Genomic DNA, 6,000 nt, shown 5'->3' with positions numbered 1-6,000 from the left:
ATCTGCAACAATCAGTCTCAACTCCCAGCCCGGATGTGCCTCCACACTGAGACAAAGCACTTTTTCTAGGGGGACAGGAGGCATTAATTAGTATAATAATGCAATTTAAACTCATTCTCCTTCCACTTATTTAAATTACTCTTTTTTCACTTCCTGCAAAAATGCCTTCTTCCTTGGAGGTATTTAAAAAGATTCACAGAGGCTTTTCAGATAAAGCAAAGATGGCCCTAAACGCAAAAACACACACGACTGCCCACGCCCACGGAAGCCCCTGCACGTTGAGGCTTCATAAAAGCCCTGAGGCAGAGTCTCCCAGGACCACCTTTGAGCCCGCCTTTGTCAATCCACCTCCTCTGCGGTGTTTTCCGGCACTGGACTCAGTGCCGGGCACCAGTACAGAGGTGGCAGGACACAGTCCCCGCCCGCTGGGCACTGTCTGGGAGGAAAGCATCCATGCAAACCAGAGGGGCACCCAGGGCGCCAGGGCTGGGACAGGGAGACACAGGGAGAGGACGTACTGCAAAGCCGGGCAACCAGGGGTGACCCCTGTGCTGCATCCCCAAGGGAGAGGGGAGAAGGGGCCAGCCAAGGCGGGGTGGGGTGGGGATGGGGCGGGTAACAAGGCATTGTCCCATCTGAGATTAGCGGCCACGGAGTCCTGGGGATTTTGTGCTGAAGACCTGAGGGAACCAGAGTGCGCCCCCAGGCAGCAGAAGTAGGAGCCCACAATCACAAGACAAGCCAGACGCTCTCAGCAGCAAGTCCCATTCGCCCCTCCAGAAAGCTCTGGAATGGGAACCCTGCGTTATTGGGTTTGTGTCGCCACCTGCCGGCAGGATTTCTTAAGTGCAGCCAATTCAAACAAATTTTCAAAGAAAACCAGACCTCAATAGGCACGAGAACTTCCTTAAAACGACGAAGACCAAATTACAGCCACCCTTATCAGAAGAAGAATATTACTAGAGTTTCCTTCAGACCCAGAGAAGAGCGCATCCTGTGAGAGCCATGGGTCTAAGTGCCAGTTCTGCTGCTCGTTATGTGGAAAACGTTTGGTTTTAGCCCCGGTCAGGTGGGATAAGAACTCCCGCACACACTCACAGTTGTTGAGCGGCACAGAAGGCATCGCCTGACTCTGCGTGGGGGGAACCCAGCAGGAGTTGGGGTTGGGCCCCTGGAAAGCAGCCTTGCCCGTGCCTTCGGCTTCGTCCACTTCCACGGACAGTGGCAGGAAACTCTGCTGCCCTCTTGAGATCCACACCTCAGGGAACGCACACGCCCACAACCGCGTCCCGCTCTCCTGGCCTCTTAGACACTCCTGGTCACCCCCATCTCTGTCTGTCCGTGGCCTCTACTCTCAGCCTGGCCACCTAATGGAGAAGCTTTCCCGGTGCCCCTCTTCCCCTGATTCCCAGGAAGCTCGCCAATCGGCATCTCGACGGGTACACCAATGCTGGCCCCTGTATAAACGTGACTAAAGACGTTGAAGAGTGGTCGCCTGGCCTCAGGTGGGAGGAGAGAATGGGAAGGGCTAAGCAGGCATGTCCACCCTGAAACAATTCAGCTTCACCCTATGTATATTACATTTCAGTAGAACATTCATGGGGCCGATGCTGTGACAAAGCGGGTAAAGCCGCTGCCTGCAGTGCTGGCATCCCATATGGGTGCCGGTTCGAGTCCCAGCTGCTCCTCTTTCCATCCAGCTCTCTGCTGTGGCCTGGGATAGCAGTAGAAGATGGCCCAGGTGCTTGGGCCCCTGCACCCACGTGGGAGACCCCGAAGGAGCTCCTGGCTCCTGGCTTCGGATTGGCGTAGCTCCGGCTGTTATGGCCATCTGGGGAGTGAACCAGCAGATGGAAGACCTCTCTCTCTGTCTCTACCTTTCTCTGTGCAACTGACTGTCAAATAAATAAATCTTTAAAAAAGTTTTTTTTTTTTTCACGAAAAGGAAGAGGGATGAATGATGGTGGAGACACTGTCAGGTAAATAAAAGCAGTGACGACTGTTACCAATACATTCCCACAAAAAAAGAAGAAAAAGAAGGGCCCAGGGTTGTGCCACTGCTTCCGACCCCTGCTTTTCATATCGGAGTGAGGGTTCGAGTACCAGCTGCTCCACTTCCAATTTGGCTCCCTGCTAATGCACCTGGGGAGGCAGCGGGAGATGGTCCAGGTGCTTGTGTCCCTGTCACCAACATGGGAGACCAGGATGGAGCTCTGGGCTCCTGACTTCAGCCTGGCCCAGCCCTTTGGGAAATGAATCAGTGAATGGAATCTTTTTCTCTGTCTCTCCTTCCATCTCTGTAGCTCTGTCTTTCAAAAAATTAACTAATTAAATATTTTTTTAAAAAATTTCTAAAGGATGCACTTTAGAAAGAAGAGAAATGATTCCAAGAAGGAGGATGAGATGTGGCTGGGACCATGAGCATACCAGTAGGGAAATCCTTGGGCAAATCCAAACAAGCATTGATTATACAAAAGAATAATAAAAACACACAACTGGTAGAGTTAACAGAACAATGCAAATAGAGTTAAAATATGGAACAAAAATAGAGACAAGCTAAATGCAGGTGATTAATTTTGGAGTGAATTAAAATTTCGCAGGAGCAATGAGGTATTGTTGAACTTTCAGCTTTGCTATATTAAATGACAAAATGAGAAAAAGCACAAATAAAGACCCATACTTTGCTTCTATAACCAAAGACGACCAGAGCCTGTGAGCGAAACACTGGAGTCTCCCACAGCAATGGAAAATCACAGCCCCTCTGGACGCTTCCCCAGTAGGAGACAAACCCAGAGCCGTTTGTAAGAGGAGAGAGCAGGTTCCAAAGACGAGAACCTTGCTGTTTACAACAAGTACTCTAAGTACGTTTCTCCCACTGTTGTTTATCGGCGGTGAGGCGACGGGGCTGCCTGGGGAGCGCTCCTGTGTGAGGCTTCCAGGGTGCATTCGCCCCATCCCATTCCCTGGCACAAGCCCTGCAAAACCAGACAGATGGTAGCGGGAGACAGTCGAGGGCTGAGAACTTAACGATGGGGCAGGCACACTGGCAGCTGCTGCGCCAGAGGCAGCATCTTGATCGGAGCGGGTGCTCACAGCCTGACAGCCATTGCCCTGGCTCCCTAGGGAAGGCTGATCAAAGCACTTCCCGTTACCCCAGGAGCCACGTTCCCACCTTGTCCTAGGGCTACAGGAGCTCTTGCATCTATGACGACAAAGGCTGACCATCCAGACCCTCCAAGCTTGCTCCGTCGTGTTGATGACATCACTTTGTTGCTGGAGACTGAGATGTGGCAAGCACTCTGGATTTCTTGGAAAGAGGCATTCCTACCAGAGAATGGGAGACAGCCCCCAACCGCCATGTTGGCCAAGGTTTTAGGAGGCTGCGAGGTCTGGTGTATGCCAAGATGTCCTTGGCAAAGGACGAGTTACTCACCTCATGCTGCCTGCCACTGAGAGGAGACACAACCCTTGCTTTAGATTTTGAGAAGTGGAGCGCTGTGGAATACTGCTGTGAGCCCCCTCCAGGTGACATGGAAGGCTGCCAGTTTTGGGTGATACACAGGCAAGAGAGAGCTTTGCAGCACATTCAGGATTCAAAACCAGAGGCCCTGCTGTTTGGGCCACACAGTTTGGCAGAGTCCATGATTTCAGACTGTCTGGGAGTGGACGACCCTGTATGGAGTCTCTGACAAGCCTTACAGGACACACATGGCCCACACCCCAAGGCCATGCTGTCCACAGCAGACATGGACTTGCCAGTCAAAATGCAGCCCTGGCACACAACTGGACCTTGGGAGAAACTGAGAGTCTAACCTTAGGACATCGTAAACTGGACCAATTTCCAGACCCACCAAATCATAAGCTCAGGCAGGCACAATCAGAGTGCAATCTGTTAGGCAGTGACAATGGTACATTTTGTATCAGGCTCAGCCAAGCATGGCGGAAAGAATTCAATTGTGTGAGCAGGTGGTAGACAGACCCCAGAGCCCCCTGCCTCTCCCGCACTGCTGTCCCATGCACATGTATGGCTGCGTGAGGAGCCTATTGACAAAAAAAAAGAGGAGGAATCAGTCTCACACTGACAGGTCAGCGTGATGCATTGGTGAGAGCTAACAGTGCAAGGCTACAGCACTGCAGAGCCACTGAGAGCAGGCCCTGGGTGCTAATCCAAGTGTGGTTGGTCGTCCACTTTATGCTAAAGCCTTCTAAGTGGTGGAGAGTGGCCTGGCTGCTTCATCGAGGACCTCAAGGGAACAAGGCTGAAAGACTGGAAATAAGGGTCTCTGGGGAAGAGGCACGTGGCTAGATGTTGCTATGCTGTGTGCGTGTCGGTGCCAACCAGAGAGCACGTGTGCCTGCGGAAGAAGCACCAAACAAGAAGGTGGGCAGGACGATGCACCCAGCAGCCGCCAGTCCACCACCCAGGTCCTCACGAAGGGCCGTAGAGGTGACCGGATGGCCTCGGCATGATGGCCTGACGTGCTGGGCTCCCACTGACCAAGGCCATGTATCTGCCACCTGCTGCCCGACCATCGGGAACAGAGGCCAATGCTGAGCTCTTGATATGGTACAAATCCTGGCAGATGTACGCAGCCACTGGGTGACACGTTCATGACCTCAGACCCCTTCCGCCCTGGAAGGGGCAACAGTTCATCTTCAGCAGAGATGATATGCAAGGGTGTTTCAAGAAGTTCATGGGAAAATGAAATGGAAAGATAAGTTTTCTTTGGTGCAAAACAATTTTGAAAGTCATGCAGAGTTTTCTCATAATATGCATTTTCTGTGAACTCTTCTGGTTATGGGTTCACTTCTCTGTCAGGAGTGGGCTGGCCAGCACTTTCATCCGGAGGACCACTTCTGAGGGAACCAAATGTAAGACAAGAGAAAAAGGTGATCAGAGAGGTCAGCGTTGTGGGGCAGTGAGGTAGGCGGCCACCTGCAATGCTGACATCCCTCATCAGAGCACTGGTTCAAGTCCTGGCTGCTCCACTTCCAATCCAACTCCCTGCTAACATGCCTGGGAAGGCAACAGAAAATGGTCCAAGTATTTGGGCCCTTGTCACCCATATAGGATACCCAGACAGAGTTCCAGGCTGGACCAACTGCAGCTGTTGGCCATTTGAGGAGTGAAGCAGCAGATGTAAGATCTCTCTTTCTCTCTCTCCGCCTTTCAAATAAGTAAATCTTTTTTTAAAACAAAAAGTTGGTTTCATGAAATGCCTAATAAAATTCTGGCAAGATTTGACCAGGAGAAGGAAAAAATAGATGGTATAGAAATTTTTTTAAAAGACAAAACTGTATGTGCATGCTGTTGAGATTAAAAAATAAGGAGGTTGGCATCATGCCATAGCAGGTTAAGCTGATGCCTGCAACACTAGCATCCCATACAGGTGCTACTTCATCCCCTTGACTGCTCTACTTCCAATCCAGCTCACTACTGAAGGCCTGGGAAAAGCAGGGGAAGTGGCACACGTGCTTGAGCCCCTGCCACTCACGTTGGACACCTGGATGAAAAGCTCCTGGCCCCTGGCTTCAGCCTGGCCCAGTGCTGGCCATTGTGGCATGCCAGCACATGGACTTCTCACTCTCTGTTCACCCTCTCCCTCTTTAACTCTGGTTTTCAAATTAATGAATAAATTTTTAAAAATAAACAAATGGTGTCTGGTGCTGTGGTGTAGCAGGTAAAGCTGCCATTTCTAGTGCCAGCATCCCATATGGGTGCTGGTTTGAGACCCGGCTGCTCCACTTCAGATCCAGCTCTCTGCTATGGCCTGGGAAAGCAGTAGAAAATGTCCCAAGTGCTTTGGTCCCTGCACCAACATGGGAGACCTGGAGGAAGCTCCTGGCTCCTGGCTCCTGGCTTCAGATTGGCACAGCTTCAGCCATTGTGAACCAGTGGATGAAAGATCTACCTCTCTGCCTCTGCCTCTCTGTAACTCTGCCTTTCAAATAAATAAGTAAATATTTTTAAAATAGATAAATAAAAATAATAAGATAAAT

Source organism: Oryctolagus cuniculus, chromosome 4, assembly GCF_964237555.1.
Source record: "Oryctolagus cuniculus chromosome 4, mOryCun1.1, whole genome shotgun sequence".
Taxonomy (NCBI): Eukaryota; Metazoa; Chordata; class Mammalia; order Lagomorpha; family Leporidae; genus Oryctolagus; species Oryctolagus cuniculus.
Note: the sequence above shows the minus strand (reverse complement) of the source record.